This window comes from Diuraphis noxia, unplaced genomic scaffold (genome assembly GCF_037042655.1).
Source record: "Diuraphis noxia isolate RWA-SAM2 unplaced genomic scaffold, SU_Dnox_SAM2 contig0001, whole genome shotgun sequence".
Taxonomy (NCBI): Eukaryota; Metazoa; Arthropoda; class Insecta; order Hemiptera; family Aphididae; genus Diuraphis; species Diuraphis noxia.
In genome coordinates, this window is record NW_028301711.1 from 77,577,111 (window position 1) to 77,595,260 (window position 18,150).

The 18,150-nt window shown below is 26.7% G+C and overlaps 2 pseudogenes; one reads left to right on the top strand and one right to left on the bottom strand.

The window, feature by feature from the left end:
• Positions 1-18,150, bottom strand: part of LOC149061806 (uncharacterized) — a 340,578-nt pseudogene that overhangs the window by 119,829 nt on the left and 202,599 nt on the right.
• The window catches only part of LOC149061820 (uncharacterized), a 35,940-nt pseudogene continuing 33,438 nt past the window's right edge, over positions 15,649-18,150 (top strand).

Consider the following 18,150-nt stretch of genomic DNA (forward strand, 5'->3'; position numbering starts at 1 on the left):
TGAAGTATTCGATTTTTTTAATTTTACAGATTTTTAATGTTTTTAATAGAAAAATAAACAATTTATTGGGAACGAACAAAATTGTCCTATTTAATCGACGATAACATCGTTTTTCCCGTTTATTTCGGATGCGTACCATCATAATTTATGTCCAACTGACTGTAACCAGCTCAAAAAAATTCAGTTAAGAGGTTGTTATACCCGTATGTGTTGTCTCCGTTTTACAAGTGTGTAACATAGCAAATTTTACGCTCAGCAGGATCACGCGAAGCTCCGTGAATTTAAAATTTAGAGTGAATTGACCTCTTATAAAAATTAAAGGTAACATTATTATCGAGGAATTCTCATTCACTTTATATTACAGTATAATTTTAAAGCGAGTTATGAGTATTTTAAAACTATAAAATATAAAATATAAAATTATAAATAATTATAAATTTATAAGTATCTCTTAAAATACTCATAACTCGCTTTAAAATTAAAATATAATAAAAAGCGAACGAGAAGCCCTCGATAATAATGTTACCTTTAATTTTTATAAGAGGTCAATTCACTCTTAATTTTAAATTCACGGAGCTTCGCGTGATCTGCTGAGCGTAAAATTTGATATGTTACGCACTTGTAAGACGGAGACAACACATGCATATTTAACATCCTCTTAAGCATTTTTACTGACCTAAAAGGTGATAGGCACACAAAACAAAAATCGTTCTAAAATACATTCATTGCTCAGCTCAGAATCTAAAATTACAATATTATATTTTTTTTAAATTTAATATTAAATAGATATCAATAATAATAATAAATTAAATAAGGGTATATTATAAGGGTCGTTCATACACCGCCGATAACAAAATTTTCAAAAACATTAATCGCAAACGATTTATAAATACCATTGTTTTAAAAACATTTAAACGTAAATTAAAAAACAAAAAAAAAATTACATTCGTGATAAGCTACGTCTTATGGTTATATGAGGTTATATGTATCATTCTGTTTGTAAATAATATTTTAAGATCTTACATCGAACATTAAAAAAAAAACCAATATACTTTTACAAATTTAGCCGTAATAAAAAAGCTAACTAATATAATTATATAATTAGTTAATTGATTGGTTTTAAATTAGATTTTGTATTTTATTCAATCAGATAGTTTGTGTGGGCGTTAAATTAAAATATTCGAATGGAGCTTGAAATGGATATCGCGAAAGATCCAAGCATAGAAAACTGTCCTTTTGCTGAGGCTGAACAGCACTTTCAAACACTTTTGCCAGATGGAATTAAAAAGATATTTATTGCAAATGGATTTTCGAATAAATTTGTTATTTCTAAAATTGACGATAAAGATATAGAAAATACTGAACAGTTTGCAATAGAAATATTGCCAGATATTATTGATGAAAGCGAATATCCTGAATATTACGGTATCTTCAAAAATAATATTAAAAAATTTAAGATTTTAACTGGATATAAAAAAGTCTTGCTTTGTATTTCTGATTTCTATAAAGAACAACTTCAAAAGAAGTCAATAGTTAAACTGACTGCAGCACAAAAAACTGATAATAAATCACAAAAAAAAAAACAATCATTAGTTTATACTGTAAGTAAAGAAATTGAAGATATCTCTGATGATACGATAGTATCAAAAAAACAAAAATTAGATACTTTAAATGTTGATCTGTCATCAGAAAGATCGATTGTACTAAAAAGGATAAAAGAATGGCTTAAAATAAATGCAATGGATATTTACAACGATCAAGAACTAGACATAACACTTTCTGTACTAAATGATGATAACGACGTTGTAGCTAAAGTTTTATGTTTTGAATGCAATGTACGAGTTAATATATGCAAAGTGTTTAGCCCTGGACATTCAAAAAGATGGTCATTTTCCAATTATTACAAACATGTAAAATTACACCAAAAGAAATCTGCTCAATCTGTCCCTAATAAAATTAAAAATAAACAAACACTTACACTTGATAATTATATACAAATAACACATGGTGTAACATCACAACAAACACACGGACCTTCAACATCTCGAAGTATATAGAGATCATTAAAGAAACAATAACTAAAACCCCTACTAAAACTGCCGACCAAGAAGATCTCAATTGTCAGCCGGATTTTCAGAATAGCAAAGTTATGTTTGAGACGAATAACTTTTGCGATTTAAATGTTCAAACGTCTCAAGTATTGTCAAATAAAAATGAAAATAAGTGGAAAAGTACAAAATACCAGAGAAGTGAAAGAGAAAAACGTCGGAGAGAGCGATCATTGGTTACTGGAGAATTTAAACAAAAACTTATTACAAATTATATTCCTGTGCTCGATGAAGTTAGTAAATTAATGGAAAATAATCAAAACTTGAGTAATATGTTGGTGCGTAACATAGAGGAAACTGAGGGTGATAATGTTTTGTCGGTTCGATCAGCTTCTTCAGTACTTGATTCAAATTCTTTGTTGAAATGTTTATATGAATGTGCCGAAAAAAATCAAAAATCCAGTAAATATAAACACCGCAACAGATTTGACGAAGAGTTTAAGAAATTTGCTACTTATATATTTATTGTTGGAGGTAGACTGTTGTATGAAACATTACATGCAAATATGGATCGAGTTTTACCATCAATAACAACAATATTTCGTTATCTTGACAATACACAAAGTAAAGTAATAGAAGGCAGTTTTAGATTTAATGAACTTAGAGTTTATCTAATCAAGAAGAATCTACCACTAAAGATATGGATAAGTGAAGATGCCACTAGGATTACGGGAAAAATTGAATACGATGTGAAATCAAATAAAATTGTAGGTTTTGTTTTACCCCTTATGAATGGTTGTCCAGTGCCTAATGCATTCATAGCAAGCTCTGCAAAAACTATTGCACAGTATTTTAATTCTGAAAGTAGAGCCAACTATGCTTATGTTATAATGGCTAAACCATTAAACGACACTGCCGCGCCCTTTTGTTTGTCTATTTTTGGAACTAATAACCGTTTTTCTAACGAAGACGTAATAAATAGATGGGAGTTCATGAAAACTGTTGCTTCTGAACAAGGTATTGAAATATTAGGATTTTCATCAGATGGTGATCCTAGATTACTTAAAGCAATGCTACTCCAAAGCATTGGTACAAGTATTAGTACAATGAATGATGAAATGTTAGAGAATAATGCGGAGGTAAGCAGTTGGTCTTGGTTTATAATTGGAGAGCCACCAATTATTCCTAACCAAGAACAAAATAAAGAAATATATATTCAAGACACAGTTCATATTCTGACAAAATTACGTACGCGATTTCTTAAATCAAATATTATTATACCAATGGGTAATTATTTTGCAACGGTAGATCATCTTATGGAGTTAACTAGAACATTTTCCAAAGACAAGCATTTGTTGACAGTGTCGGATCTTAAACCTGAGGACAAAATGAATTTTTCGTCTGCAGAAAAAATGTGTTCTACTAACGTATTGACCATTTTAGAAAATATTCCAAATACACATGCAACAATTGCCTATCTAAAAATAATGAATTATATTTTAACTGCTTTTTTAAATAAGGAAGTAAGTACTGAAGAACGAATTTATAAAATGTGGTTCAGTGTATTTTTTCTACGAATTTGGAAAATTTGGCTGAAAAATAAAAGTGAATTTAATGTTGGAAATAATTTTATAACTACTAATTGTCTGAATTGCATAGAAATAAATGCCCATTCGCTGATACGCCTTATTATACGATTTCGAGAAGATAAAAACTTAAGTCCAGAAATGTATACGATATGGAATTTTAGCAGCCAAACGTGTGAGCAATTTTTCAGAGCAACTCGGTCACTTACAAGTACTTACTCTACTGTTGTTAACTTTTCTATGAAAGATATTATGTCAAGACTTAAACGTATTGAATCAATAAACGAGATTAAAGCTGAATTATTAAATTCAAAAATAGACATTAAATTTACTCGAGAGAAAACATCAACTAAAACAGTAGAAACAGATTTCTCATATTTTTCTAATAATACTATTTTAAATATTATACAAAGAAGTTTCAATGATGCAAAGGAAATCGCTGAAACTCATATTGGAATGATTGTAAACAAAGATTTAGTTTTTGAAAAGCCATTATTTTTTAACAAAACTAACAGAGAAAAAGATAAAGTAATTGAAGAAGAACTTGATGCAGATTTATCACATAGCAATTTAATTAATGAAACAGACTACTTAGATTTTGCTGAAGATGTTAATAATATAAGCGAGATATTGAATTGTGGTAATTCCCTAAATCTTCAAGATTTCAGTGAACAAATTTTAAACAAATATTCATGCAGTGACAACAAAAACGATATTCCTATAGATTCACCTTTTGTGAAAATAAGTTTAGCAAATGATAAGTCAACTATTATAAAAAAATCTTCACTTTGTTGGCTTTTAGAAAAACCAAGAGATCGGGTCAGCAGTGATCGGTTGCGGCGGTTTATAAGTAATTACGAATGTAGAATGAACAAAAAATCATCGAAAACTAGCCCTGAAAATAAAATACCACCCGTCTATACACTGACCAAAAAGAAAAAAGTTACTACTGATGAAGATTCTTCAGAAGATTCACAAAATGAAGTAATAAAATATGCAGATTCTCCAGACACTGAATCTTCTGAAAGCAGTCAAAATGATAGTATAATATCACTTCAAACTGAAAAATATTATGCTATCATATACGATAGTGGATGGTATATTGGTCGTATTCTCGAAATAACTGAAAAGAATTGTAAAATAAAATTTTTAAAAGCAGAGTTGGATAAGTTTAAATGGCCTAAAGTCGACGATTTACAATTAGTACCTCAAAAATACATATTTTATGGACCAATTTCTTTGATTGGTTGTAATCCATTCGATATTAAAAGATCAGATAAATGTAATATAATAAAACTATACAAAAAATTTAAATAATTATTATTGTTTAGTTACAGTAATTGTTATTATAGTTACAATGTTTTTTAATTTTTAATTTTTAAATTTTTTAATTTGTTTTAAATTGATACGATATGTATTTATAATTTTTATTTCATTTAAATAGTTTTTGGTTTTTCTCTTTTTATACATTATTTAATTATTAATCAATACCTTGTTCTAAACATAAAATTAAGTAATATAGTTACAAGTAATTAATTTTTATATTTTGTATTAAAAAATACAACTAAAGGCAAAATACATTTCTTTCATCTATAATAATAATTATTATTATCATTTCAATTAGCACATATTGTTTACTCTTATTTCAGTTATATGTAGAATTGTAGAATCTAAATATTTTGTATTCAAAATTTGTTTTTGTTATAGTTATAGCACAAGAATGTACCTGTTAATATTTAAGGAACTACATTTTATTCATTTTAATATAAGTGTTAAATCTGTACTTACTTAAAACTTGCATTTAACACTAATAAACTTATTTGTTCAAACCTGATAAAAATACATTTTGATTAACTATACTTGAACAATGAACATTGGTTCAATGTATTTTTAGTATAGTAGTACTTGTACACTATAATATTCTTTGGCTTTTTTCCCTATCAAGTATAATACTTTTTAATTACATAATATATGAAATCTAAAGAGTTTTTTGGGTTATCTGATGTAAAATTATAGATACTTCAAACAGTTACTTAAGCTTCTAATATAATAATTATTAAATTGTACTAAAATATTTTAACATGTTATGTATAACATGTTGAAAGTATTTAGAAAAGTAATAATAGGTAAATTTAAATATTTAGAAATATACATAGAAGTATTAGAAAGTAATGTATGGAAATACTTGGAATTATATGGAAGTACTTGGAAGTATATGGAAGTACTTGGAAGTATACGGAAGTACTTGGAAGTACATGGAAGTACTTGGAAGTACATGGAAGTACATGGAAGTATACGGAAGTATACGGAAATACATGGAAGTACACATGGTTGGAAGTCTGGTGTACACAAAATTGACTAGTGGTTTACCCCCTGAAAATGCAACTCCTGTTATAAACACTGCAAGAAGGGTGCCATTGTCTATTAAAGACAAGCTAAAAAATACATTAGACCATTTAGTTAAAATTAAAGTGATTGCTACTGTAAATGAACCTGTTGACTGGATATCAAACATAGTAATAGTAGAGAAACCAAATAATAAGTTACGAATATGCCTGGATCCACAAGATCTTAATAGAGCACTTAAAACTGTCAAATATCCAATACCAACATTAAAAGAAATAATACCTAAATTAAAAGGAAAAAAATGGTTTACGGTGGTTGACTTATCTGATGGTTTTTGGCAGGTTGGTCTTGATGATGAGTCAAGCAAGTTATGTAATTTTAGTACCCCATTCGGAACTTATAAATTCCTAAGACTTCCTTTTGGGTTAAATGTTTCACCAGAAGTTTTCCAAAGTTTGTTAAATAAATATTTCTCTTGTGTAAAAGAATTAATAATATACTTTGATGATATTATGATAAGTGCTGACACGAAGGAGGAACATGATACAATACTAAATCAAGTAATCCAAATAGCAAGGGAAAATAATATAAAACTAAATAAAAATAAAATACAATTTGGTATGAATGAAGTTAAGTTCTTAGGGTTTTTGTTCAATGAACAGGGAATGCGCCCTGACCCACAGAGAGTAAAAGTAATAAATGAACTAAAAGATCCTTTAAATAAAACGGAACTTCAGAGAGTTTTAGGCATGGTAAATTATTTAAGAGATTTCATACCTAAAATGTCAGAAATAATATCTCCTTTAAGAGAATTACTTAAAAAAGATAAAATTTGGGTCTGAAATGAGAGTCATTCAGCAGTATTAACAGAAGTAAAACAATTAATTTGTAACGCATCAACCTTGACTAATTTTGATCCTAATATAAAAGTAGAAATACAATGTGATGCATCACAGGATGCTATTGGTTGTTGTCTACTTCAAAACAAAAAACCAGTATGTTTCCTGTCAAGATCCCTAACTGATACAGAAAAAGGTTATGCCCAAATTGAAAAAGAACTGTTAGCGGTGACGTTCTCTTGTCAAAAACTACATAACTATATCTATGGAAATTATAATATTATAATTTATACTGATCATCAACCTTTAGTTAGCATAATTAAAAAAGGTCTGGATAAAATACAAAATAATAGAATCAAAAGATTAAGAATGAAATTATTTTTGTATACATTTGACTTAGTGTATCTACCTGGTAAGTTTATGTATATCGCTGATCTTCTTAGTAGGAATTTTATTAAAGATAAAAGTGTGAAAGATGATGAAAGTATGAAGGACAAAATACACACAGTAAAAGTAGGGGAAATCAGGTTTAGTGAGGAAAAAATTAATGAGTATAAGAAAAACATGTTAGAGGACGAAACGTTAAAAATGGTAACTGCTTATTATAAAAATGGTTGGCCTAAAAGTCTTAGTAATTCTGAAATCAATTCAGAGTTAATTCATTATTTCAAATTAAAGAATGAAATAACAATGGAAGGAGACCTCCTATACTGGAATAATAGATTATTGATCCCTAAAAAAACGAGGAGAGACATTTTAGAGTTACTTCATGAAACACACCTGGGAGTTAATAAAACAAAACTTAAGGCAAGACAACATTGTTATTGGCCAGGTATTAATAGTAACATTGAAAATTTTGTGTTGAGTTGCAATATCTGTCAACAAAATTCTTATAATAATACTAATAATAGTACAAATAATCATAAGTTACCTAACGTAATGTCTTATTTGAATAAAGAAGCTGATAATGAGAAAGACATTATACATTTATTTAAAGATTATTTTTCTGATACATATGTCTCAAATAATAATACTTATCCTCAAAGTGTTGTGGAAGAAAATAATTTAACCCCTATTTCAAAAATTCAACTTAATCAGATAGATGTTTTTAACGAACTATGGAATATTAATCTCATAACAGCAATAGGTCCTGATAAATTATCTCCAATATTTTTACAAAAATGTGCATTCATACTTACTCCAGTTATTACTGCGTTATTCAATAAATCATTAGAAACCGGTATTTTTCCTGATCAATGGAAATCATCATTTATTACTCCTATTTTTAAAAAAGGAAAAAAAAATCTAATAAATAATTATCGCCCAATATCAAAATTATCCATTATTCCTAAATTATTTTCTAAAATGGTAAATAAAATTATTACAAAATTATGCAATCCATTACTTTCAAATGATCAACATGGTTTTAGACAAAACAGGTCAACAGTTACAAACCTAAGCATATTCAAACACTCGATCCTACAGTCATTTAGTACTCACTCACAAACTGATGTTATTTATACGGATACGGAGAAGGCATTTGATAGGATAAATCACAAACTATTAATTAGTAAACTTAAAGCTTATGGGTTTGCTGAACCACTTATTTCATGGTTTCATTCGTTTATCACAGGCCGTACTCAGGTTATCAAATATGGTAACCATCTATCTGAAAAAATTAACGTTACATCAGGAGTTCCTCAAGGAGACCACTTATCTCCGATATTATTCTGTCTTTTTATAAACGATATATCAAAAGTAGTTTTATATTCAAAAATCTTACTGTTTGCCGATGATGCAAAGATATTTAAAGAAATTAGAACCATGGATGATGCTATTAAACTCCAGTTTGATTTAGATAATATCTTTGTGTGGTGTCAAAATAATGATTTATGCTTAAATTTGAAAAAATGCTCTACGATTACTTTTTCTATGAAAAAGACGACAATTATACTCGATTATTCTTTAGCAGATATTAGTTTATCAAGAGTATCTATAGTAAATGACCTTGGAGTCTGGTTTGATGTTAAACTCTCTTTTAATGACCATTTACATTATATTAGGAACAAAGCGTTTGCGAAATTAGGTTTTTTAAAACGCACATGTGCAAATTTTAGAGATCAATTTGCATTAAAAACATTATACCAATCCATTGTCCGTTCTCATTTTGATTATGCATTACTAATTTGGCATCCATATTCAAAAACTAGCATACAGAGTTTAGAGAAAGTTCAAAATAATTTTATTCGTTTCTTATGTTTTCAATGTTTTGTCTTTAGAACTCCACATTCAGATTATGAAGTGGAATCAAGTATTTTTAATATATTTTCACTTGAAACCCGTTTCTTTCAAATAAAACTAAAATGTTTATACAAAATAATAAATAATATGATTGATTGCCCTGAAATACTCCAAAACTTAAATTTTAAAATAAATGCAAAAAATTCTAGAAAAAAAAACTTATTTTACATAAAAACTGTAACCACGTCCTACATGTTAAATTCGCCATCAAATATCCTAATGTTAGCTGGCAATTTTGTTGAAAATATTGATTTTTTTAATACATCTTTGACAGAATTTTCTGTTCAAATATTAAGATATATAAAATAAAAAATGATAAAGATTTTTGTTTTATTTTTTATTATTTATTTAAGTTTTTTATGTATTACTTTGTATTCTGTGTATACTTTTTGATAAATTTTAAAATTGTTGTAAATTATTTTTGTAAATTATAAATTCATACCTATCATTATAATAACTCATAGCTACAAACAATTTGTATTATATTATATATATATATATAAAAAAAAAAAATGTAATTGGAATTAAATTTCCGTTAATAAAGATTATTATTATTATAAAAAACCGTTAATTCAACATGAAATACCCGAAATACCATTTTTAAAGCTGGGAGCAGATATAGCTGAATGGGCTGGGAAAAAATATTTTGTAATTGTTGACTATTACTCCAAATGGTTAGAAGTAATACCAATCAAAAGTGCAAATAGTGCTACTCTAATAGACTGTTGCAAGGAAATATTTGCAAGATTTGGTATTCCGTTAGAATTAATAGCCGACAATATGCCATTTGAAAGTTATGAATTCAAACAATTTAGTGTTGAGTATAAATTCAAAATAATAACATCTAGCCCATATTATCTACGTAGTAATGGGTTAGCTGAAAAATTTGTAGGAATAGCTAAAAAGATGATAAAAAAAAGCATTATGGAAAAAAAAGATCTACAATTATTTCTTTTAAATTATAGGAACACACCTGTTTTAGATAGTAAACTTTCTCCAGCACAATTATTGATGTCGAAAATTTTAAATACAAAACTACCAGTAAAAAAAGCAATGTTAAAGCCAAAGGTAGTGAATGCAAAAGAGAGAAGTAAGAAGGAAAAGTTTAAGGTAAAGAAATATTATGATAAAACCTCAAAGGTGAGAGAAGAATTTAAGGTAAATGAACAGGTATTAGTAAGAGACATAAAAAAGAAAGAATGGGTAAAAGGAGTAATAATTAAAAAATTTAAAGTGCCAAGGTCCTATATAGTTGAGGTAAACAAAGTAAGATATAGAAGGAACTCATATTATCTTAAAAAAATAACTGTGAGAAATTCTTATTATTAATTTAAAAAAAAAAAAAATGTTAATTTAAATATTGTTAAATTATGTTATAAGTTTGTAACAAGAAAAATGTTAATTTAAATATTGTTAAATTATGTTATAAGTTTGTAACAAGAAAAGTGTTAATTTAAATATTGTTTAATTATGTTGTAATAAAAAATGTGTTATAATAAATATTAAAATATTATCTAAGGAGAGAGATGTTTCATAATATGATAATAAGTCAACACTGATAAAACTGTTATCACTGTTTATCAAATATATTGTAAGCTCTCTCCTTGATGTCACTGTGTGTGTTTTTTCTAATAAAAGTGTTTCAAGCACATGCTTAACAATCACAACTTTATGTTATTAAGTTATCCGCCCCAATCCACAATTACCAGCGTCAGGTGAAGACGCAACAATTATGGTAACTATCAATTAAAAATAACTAAATTATTATGTTGATTGTAAAAAACATCAGTCTTGGATCAAGGCATCAAGCATTCAAGCTCATATATAATTATTATTGATGAGAATAAGTTTGGTCTTATTTATAGGAATTAGTGGAAGAATACTAAAACACAAAATTAAAAAAGGTGAAACAATCTTATATTTAACATTGATTTATGCAAAATATATATACTTATTTTATCAATATATTTAGTAATCATATAGCTACAAGTTAAATTGTTAGCCACTCAAAACAAAAATGAATAATATATAATAAAAAATAAATAAAAATCATAAAAAATACCAAATAAACAACATATTATTCAGCTGATTTTAAAATAATATTTTTATAATGAATATTCCTTATAAATGACACATAAAATAAATAACGAAATACAATTCTGTTTAAAAGTACATTAAAATCATTTAAAATATTAATAAAAGTATAACATATTACATAATAACATATTTAAACATCCTGTAATATAGATAACTTATCTTTATTTTTTTTTGTTTTCATATTTTTGGACATAATATTAAAATCTCTTAACAAACGACAATGTATTAAATGAACGGTGATGTATGATAAATGACTGGCAACTATTTTCAATATTTAAAAAAGGATATAAATTTATTTCAATATCTTTTAAAATAGTTAAACATACTTTTTTTTTTATAAATTTGTTGTGATGATTTAACAAAGTTAACAAATTCTTCTGTTGGTAACATTAATTTTGTTGGAAGAGAATCCTTATTTTCATATGATTTAAATTTAATCAAGAGCTCACTATTGTTTTCAAAATATTGATCTTTCTTAAGAAATATATATTTACATAAACCACAGTTAATTTTGTTAATAAATTTGAACCCTAAATAATCTGCAAAATATGTGTTAGAGCAATCTTCTAAAGTAGGTAACATTTTTAAAATTATTTGTTGTAGAATCTATTTTTGAAGTTGGATAAGAAGAATTTAATGATAATAAGGAAGACGTACTATGATCAGAATCAAAATCTAAATTATTTGTAGTATCTAAAATGGAAGTTGTAAAATTAGTATATTTTTATCATCGTCTGCTTCGCAATTACTTGAATTGGAAGGTTTTATTAAATTTATTTTTGAATTTATTCGGAATGTTGTTCTAAATGTTCTAGATGTAGGGTTTCGGTTATACCCACCTCTTTGTCTGTACACTGAAAAAGTATTTGAAGATTTATGTTAATTTTTTTAAAAAGTTCAAAAATAACAATAAATTAAGAACCTTGTGTTCAAATTGTAAATCTAATGTATGAATATTAAGAACTAAAAAAATGTATAAAAAATTAATAAAATAATTAGTAGCAATATTTTTGTGATTTTAACGACATTCATCAAAATTCTAACTCGAAACGTTTATAAAAAATATCGTGACCATGTTTATTTTGATAAATATTTGGTATTTATATAACAGATTATGAGGAACTTTGTATTAAGTTTTCAAAGTTTTTGAGCCAGTGAACATTTTTTATCGACAATTTCTAAACAAAAAACAAAAAAAATTATCAAGTATTTAAGTTATTTTTTTTGAGTTTAGACAAAAAAAAATCGGTTTCTTTAAACACTGGTTTTGCGTAAAAATTCCAGTTTCCTTTTTGTTTTTCCAGATAACCTTAATGAGTCCTAACTCCTAAACATTATTTACTTATAAAAGTACCAACTACATCTACTTTGCTACCAAACACTATACCTTTAAGTTAAAAATTGTAGCATTTTACGGCACCCTAAATAAAACCACCTTAAATATGACAGACAAGAAAAAAACACACATATTTATTATAAAATAGCTCCACTCAGAATCTAAAATGTGCTTTAATAAAAAAGTTTTATTCTTAAAATATGCGAAGAATCAAATTTTATCTTGTCATTTTTAAAAAAATTAATAACTGAAATAGTATAAATATTTTGGATTTTGAAGAAAAAAAAAATAGAAACAGTTTGAATATGTAATAGTTTCATTTATTAGTGGTTTCAAAAAATTACAATACGTCACAATATATAAACAATCAATACAATTATTCTATGAAAGTATGAGACAATTTTGAGCAAAAACCACAACAGCACGGCGGCACCAGTAATAATAATAATAATAATAATAATAATAATAATAATAATAATAGCTGGCACTAAATAATTTTGATATTATAATATTATATTATTATGTATAGAGATTAGAGAGCATAATATTATTTATTATTGTACAAGTTTATTTTGATAATATTATTATGTATAAAAATAGTTCGGTCGTCTGCGTTCCACCGGTCGCCAATAGTTGATGCCTATACCATATTATAATATTTATTATTATGCAACAAAACTGTAGACGCGATCTATGAAATCATAATAACACTAAAATTACGGTTTCCAAAATCTACATTGAAATGGGCTATCTATTTGTATTTAATCAATGATAATATTTAAATAGTATAAATATTATTTAAAATAATTTTTCATTTATTTCACATTAATACACGATAAAAATAACAAACTTATTAAAGTATATTACTACCCAGGTAGCAAAATCGTAATGATATTATTACTATAATATTACTATACCGCTATCAAAATAATATTTCTTTGTAAATATTATAATATCATTTATATGTCATTACAATCATATTATTATTTCAGAAACAATATAATATTATTTTTGTTTTATTACATTTATAATATAATTTTCATAATAATATATTCATGTTTTTTTATTATTTTGTTTGTAATAACAATTTTAAAAATTTGCATTTCCAGCCTTCTGGCTTTGATATACCTATTACTAAACAAATACAAAGGAAAAAATGCTCAATACTAATAATTAGTAATTATTTCTAACAACCAAATTATTTTTCTATAATTAGTGATAAATGTTTGCAATTTTTTGATTATCTAAACCACTTACATAACTAACAGTAGGTGTTCTGCAGTATAGTATTGAATACCATTGTTAATTATAATTTATAATAGTGATATAACTATATAAGACAAGTGATAACTACGATTTACGTCGGACATATTATAATACACACCATTGATTATATTATTACAAATTATAATTTATAAATTATTTTTTACGGAACCACGCATACAAACGTGCAAAAATACAAATAATTACAGATCATAAATAATGATGTATTTATTACTATTACCAATTGTTTTTACGTAATAGGTAATTCCTTATATTATCATGTTAAAATATGGTAATATTGTAATAACTAATAACTTATATGGATAATATGTAGTTTATTTCGTTCTTGTTATTCATTATGGTTATGCATTACTTTTTTTTTAATAAAAGCATATAAGTCACATAATTATAAATAATATATTAAACATTATTTTTAACAATAGTTCATGGTTTACTTTATCATTTATCTGCTATTAAAATAAATTAAAATATTAAAAATGAATGAAATATAATGAATTATAATGAATGTTTAGGTATATTATATTAACAAAATAATTAAGGTTAAAATTTCAATAAAGGGGGAATAATAACTATTATTGTTAGAATGTTAGTCATTATAATAAATAATAAGTAGGTAATCAAAGTATATTTAATATTAGTATAGAATACTATATAAATTAATGAATATTATATGATACACTTTGTAAGTAATATTCACGGAGATAGAGCGAACTGACTAATGATAGAATTCTATCAAGAAGATTATCTAACCGGGCAGTCCGCGCTTCTATTAAGAAGACGCTATTCATGCATTTGTGGTCTCATGTACGATAAAGCATAATTTCGTTCGTTGGTTTTAATAGTGTGCTGTTAGTTTAGATATTAGAATGAATTGACCTATTATCAAACACACCTATGATTTAAGAATATTATCAGCGACTTTTTCGATAATTTAGTTTTCAAGCAAGATATGGGTTGGTTTGTGAAATTTCACAATTTAAAAATGCTGATATCTTGCTTGAAAATTGAAATATCGAATAAAAGCCGACGGTTAAGCGCAGATATTGTTCTTAACTAAAAGTTTGATAATCGGTCCATAAGTCCATTCACTCTCATACACAAATTAACAGCACACTTGAAACTAGTGAACGAACATTTTTCGTGTCGTACCTACGTTTGTAAGACGGAGACAATAAACGCAAGATTAGCTATCATGCTATTATCATAAACTTTATTATATCATGAGTAGCATATTATGCTAAATTGTATGATGGTTGATGAATAATAATTTTTACTCTACTTATATTAATATTTGAGTGTAGTTGTTATAGTCAGTTGTAGCCGTTTTAGGCTTGTAGCATTCGATAATGCACGCTCGCTATATCCCACCTCCCATACAAGCTACCCACACACCCGGCCCGTCATCAACTCGCTTGCTCGTTTCCAGTCTATTCTATCTAATATCTTACTATATAGTTACTATCTTATCTAGTCCGTTGTAATAACTAATAATACTGGTGTAGACTAGCGTGTTAGGGGTCACTACTCAGTACTTACAAGTTACAAGTTTATGGCCAGACATGACTACTCACTGAAAAATCAAGGTTAATTACACCATAATAGTATAATACCATATTATTCGATAATCAATACACTTGAATACTCCATGATATAAAAAAGTTATTATTAGTTTATTATATCACGGAATATTCGATACCGTTTCGGTTTGGCGTTAACCAGTTTATCACGATGATCGTGTAGATAAGTGATAACCGTGGAGTATACCGATCTAAAATTAGTGGTGAAACCCGTTAAATAGCCATGTTATTGTATAATCTAAAATTATATCAACATCTACTATAATATTCAATATTGTATCGAGACCCTCCGACCCACTCCCATAAACTACGTTTGCGGGACGAATGAATACGATATTATGATAAACAAGTAACGTGCGATTGTGCGATTGCGGTACGCGCCATTACGCGGGTTCGTCGACTTTCGTAGACCGTAGGTGTAGTGTCGTACTAACTGCCGTCTGTGTTTTCTTGACTTTTGTCAACTTAATATGCCTGTGATCACTGATCTGCCGTCTGCGTGACATTGTTTTCCGGCCTCTACGCGCCTTTTGTGACTTGTGTGTTTTTACGATTTATTATCATTTTAGTATTTTACCATTGCGCTGTACAATATAATATTGAATATTGCCATTACGAATTCAACATCTATAATTTGCTGTAATTTGGTGACTGGTGAGTACACATTTAATACATTTTAAATATATTATATTTATTTTTACATGGTTTAAACGATTAAAATTGTAGGTGCAATGACTGTTAGGTACTTGTTATTCAATGTATATATGTTCGAATACCTACATTATTTTTCTTGCGACGTATTAAAGTAACTGATGGTTGTGAGTTTATGACTACCTAACCGTCTTTATATTATATTATATAAAGTGCATAGCTAACCCGAGCTAACCTAACTTAGGTACCTAATATTTATTTTGTAGTATTTTCAATATTATTGTAAGTAATTATAATGTTATTGTTATTTGTCGTTATACACCCGGGTAGAAATATTGGTTTTCAGTTAGTATCAGCAGTTAAATTTATTCGTCCTGGACTGGTGCTAGACACCAGTCCGACACTAACATTTGAATACGACAAGACCATTGAAAGTGTCAAGTTTGGACACCAGTGTCTCAATGGTGTCTATAAATTAAATATGGATTAGTGTCTTATTACGGATTCATGAAAAGTATCTAAACAGTGCCTTATAGAAAATACAGGACTACAGACATACTACATACAGTGGCATAATTGGGGGGGGGGACAAACGGGGGCAATTGCTCCCCCACAAATACCATAAAAATAGTATTAAGACTAAACCAGGGGGAGGTCAGGGTTTAGATTATGGTGAATAAATAATATTGCTCCCTAGATTTAGTGACGCCACTGCATACATATTATATCTATCTATCTATCTATATAATATATTATATATAAATTATAAATATAGACTATATACACTATCCCAGGTAACAGGGACGCCCGGTAGGGAGGGCAGTGGAGGCCACTACCCCCTTAGATTTTTCATTTTAGTTACAAAATTGGAAGTTTTTTTACATAAAGCTGATATTGGGTATTTATTTGGGTAATTTTTTTTGCCCCCCACCCCTCTGAGCTACATTTCAGAGGGCATCCCTTGTAGGTAGAAATATTGCTTTCAGTTAGTGTTAGTTTGTTAGTAAGTCAATTAGGTTAGGTAATTGTGTAGATAATGAATAAAACAAAAGTAAAATCATATTTTTTTTAATAACAATTTTTATTGTAATTAAAATGTAATCAAGTAAAAAAATGAAAATAATAAATTTATGACAACTGTCCCACACAGCAAAATATATTTTCAAAATATTGTGTAAATATTGTTTGTGAACATTAAAATATTTTATTTAGATTGTCAGAATATTTTAAAATATTTTCAAAACATTTTTTGGCAGGACATTAAACGTTTTCACAATATTTTATCTATATATTTTCACAATATTAAAGCTATATATTTACACAATATTGGAGCTGTATATTTACACAATATTGCAGCTATATATTCTCACAATATTATAGCTATATCCCAGATAGCAAAAATATAAATTATTTTATTAAGATTTAAAAAATATTATTTTTATGATGATATGATTTAATAAATGTTTTTTTTCTTATTCTAAAATATTTATAAAATGTCAGTTGGCCACAAGATTATTGTTTATATGATATTTTAAAAATAATGTAAATAAAATGTTATTTTTATAATATTATAATATTATTTTTATTTTATTATTATTTTAATATTCTCATTATATGATTATTTAAAGATTTTAAATATATTCATACATTTATAAATATAATATGTTTACCTAAACTACCTAATTAATTTATAACATAACTCACAGGGTTATTATTACTTACAGGTATATAAATAATATATTATACATAGGTAGATTTAATTACATAATATATATTATCTATATTCTATATGACTACCTATATATTGTATATTACCAATTTTCAATCATCATTTTTATTAATATAAATAAATAGATATACAGTATCCCCCTTTTTTATTATTTGTCAAGTACGACAAATAATTTTAATATCTTCAAGCATAATCCAATTAGTCTTCTACTTATTACTTTTTAGCACAATCCTACAATTATTCACTTATTATAATATAATATTAAAATAATATTATACCTATTGGCATAATTATAAAGTATACATTCAATAAAATATACTTTTTTCAACTATTATAGGTTGGCTCACAACATTCTA